Source organism: Psammomys obesus, unplaced genomic scaffold (genome assembly GCF_907164565.1).
Source record: "Psammomys obesus unplaced genomic scaffold, mPsaObe1.curated_primary_1811, whole genome shotgun sequence".
NCBI lineage: Eukaryota > Metazoa > Chordata > Mammalia > Rodentia > Muridae > Psammomys > Psammomys obesus.
This window is the reverse complement of record NW_026589401.1, coordinates 1-3,163: the sequence shown is the minus strand read 5'-3', so window position 1 is coordinate 3,163 and position 3,163 is coordinate 1. Positions and strand designations below refer to the sequence as shown.

The following is a 3,163-nucleotide window of genomic DNA, read 5'->3' as shown; positions in this document are numbered from 1 at the left end:
TCCACCATTTTTTGTAGTTAGTAACTGTTAATAAATTTCTCTGATCTTTACTTAGTATTGTTCATCTGTTAATTTCTCTCTGTGTGTCTCTGTCTCTATGTCTCTGTCTCTCTATTTCACACTCTTCTCTCTGTTTGTCTTTTTCCACATTAATTGTCATGTCTATTCCAAAGCTATATCCTATTCAAAAAGTTCAGATATGATACAGTTAAAACTTGTTATTTCATTTTCTTCTAAAATGACTTAGTAATAACATTAACACTTCTTTTTTAATAGAAAAGTTTTAATCTTTATTTTTAATCTATAGACTATATTATTTAGTAAGGAGGATATACAAAACAAAGATCAAAGAATAATCATGTGTTTTATTCCTTTTCTTTTGTCTGGTCACTCAGAAATATGATGTTATTGGATATGATTGTTGTTGCTTGCCACTCACATTATTTTATCCATGTATTCAATGTAGTCCACTTTCCCTTCCATAAATATATGAGCCCCCCTCTTCACATACTGATATTCCACATCCCTGAGCCCTGGTCAAAACATAATATTCAGTACCATGTTGTCTTTTGACTGATGTTACCCACCTGTTCAGTGTCCCCTGATCAACACATCTCATTTATCGCTATATAAAAAAACATGACTGTGTTTTGTCCTTCCACCTGTCCCATGACAGGGTCCTGACCTACTCACCCAAGTAACTGAAGATGATTCATAGATTGTTCAAGAACCCAACTAATGGCTACTTTATATTCATGTCTTACAAACTGATGAAACACAGGCTTTTGAAACAGGCCTTTTTTTTTTTTTTTACAATCTAACCTTTAGGCTTTTTCATCTCCCCTACTTCATGCACAGCACCCAACTGTATAGCATTAGCACTTCTGTGTCAGAAAATAAATTGAAGAAGCAGTAGAATTATATTATTATATTGACAATGAAGTATAAATTTATATTGTTGCCACTGTTTCTGTTGTACAAATGTATGGCATATTTTAGAATTCAGTGACCTTCAATGATGTGCATGTGAAATTCAGCCAAGAAGAGTGGGCCTTGCTGGAACCTTCCCAGAAGCAACTCTACAAAGATGTGATGCTAGAGACCTGTGAAAACCTCACTGCTATAGGTAAGACTGCAAATTTTCTTTCACTTTTAAAATAAAGAGACAACTCTTACTTTGTTATTGATCCTTTTCTGTAATTCCAATTCTGAATGAGGAGGAGTGAGGTGAATAAATCAGGCATGGTTCTAAAGGTCACAGAAGATAGTGATTTAAGTTTTTCCTTAATAATAATATGATATTTCCAATAATATATATTTTTAGGCTACAATTGGGAACACCATAATATTGAAGAACATTTTCAAAGTTCTACAAGTAATAGAAGGTAATTTTATATGCATGCTGATACAGATATGAATCTTAAGAAATTTTAATGTGTCCTGGAATTATTTTTTATTTTTTGTTTTTGTTTTTTGGCTGCTTTTTATTTTTTATTTTTTTGTTTTTGAAACAGTTTCTTTTTTTTCTGTGTAGCTATGGCTTGTCTTAGACTTGCTTGGTGGAACAGCCTGACCTCGAAATCACACATATCTGCCTGTTTCTGCCTCCATGAGTGGTGGGATTAAAGGCATGTACCAGCACACTTGGCTGTGTCCTGGAAGTTTTAAAGAAAAACAACAGTGTAAAAACAGCACTGCTTTAAGTGTACTGATGATCATTAAAATCTCCCAATTCCATGTACTGCAATGTCAGGTATCTGATTTGTGTTTGCAAGCACTCCACTAAGAAAGAAGAAAATAAAATAATGTTGTAACAGAAAATACCATTTGAATCATGTGGATATAACAGCTACTAAATTGATCTGACGATCTGTTTAGTCTCATTCTATCTACTCAGATATTGTAAGAGGTATACACCTTCTAATAAACAAATATTTCATAGTACAACTAGCATTACTAAAATTCATACAGTAACATTGTAAAGTTTAGTGAAAGGAGGAGCTCATGAGAGTGAAGAATATTGTTGTGGAGAAACCTTAATCCCTATATGACATGTCTATGATGAACAAAAAAACAAAATGTGGTAATTCAGTGAGGGAATCCTTTATTGTTCTTGTAATTTAAATAGGTATATCATATGTCACAATGTTGGTAAGGCACATGAAAAAGAGATATTGAAAGAAGCAGTGTACCTGTCTTTCTCCAAGAACAATTATTTTGTAGTAGTCCCCACTTTGAGTAGATTTTCTGAATGCCATAAATGGTTAGTGTTAATTGGTTTTGCAACTTCACTGAGAATTTTCCAGCAATCTCATACTGCTGAAAATACCTATAAATACTAGGAATTTGGAAATTCTTCTGCGTGTCCTGGCTCACTTTGCAAAGGAAGTGTCATTCATACAGTAAAAAAAATTGTGAATGGAATTGCTGTGTTAAAGCTCTGAATTCTTACAATAATCTTCATATATACAAAAAAACCTCTTATAGAAAATGATGCTATAAAAGTAAACCACATGACAAATGCTCTTACCATCGCAGGGATCTTCAAAAATACCTACAATGAAGGAAAAAAACATTAATGTAAATAAATTGATAATTTAAAATTTTATTCTCCTTTACCATTAGACCAAATTATGAAATTAATTAATATAGATAAATATATTTACTAGTGTAATTCACTGACTGTGGTAAATCTTTCACATGTACTAATTATCTCTGCAGGCATGAAAGAAGTCGTACTGGAGAGAAACCTTCTAAATGCACTCTATGTGGTAAAGCCTTCTCCTATACCACTGATCTCATATGGCATAAAAGAACACACACTGGAGAGAAGCCTTACAAATGTAATCAATGTGGTAAACCCTTTGTGGAAAACAGTCATCTCTTAAGCCATAAAAGAACACACACTGGAGAGAAACCTTATGAATGTAACCAGTGTGGTAAAGCCTTTGCAGAAAACAGTTATCTCATAAGACATAAAAGAACACACACTGGAGAGAAACCTTATGAATGTAACGAGTGTGGTAAAGCCTTTGCAGAAAACAGTACTCTCTTAAACCATAAAAGAACACACACTGGAGAAAAACCTTATGAATGTAACCAGTGTGGTAAAGCCTTTGCACAAAACAGTAATCTCTTAAGTCATAAAAGAACACACACTGGA

At 33.2% G+C, this 3,163-nt stretch overlaps 1 pseudogene; it reads right to left on the bottom strand.

The window, feature by feature from the left end:
- Nucleotides 1-365: 365 nt before the first annotated feature.
- On the bottom strand, nucleotides 366-2,554 carry LOC129674978 (single-stranded DNA-binding protein, mitochondrial-like; annotated as a pseudogene).
- Nucleotides 2,555-3,163: the final 609 nt, after the last annotated feature.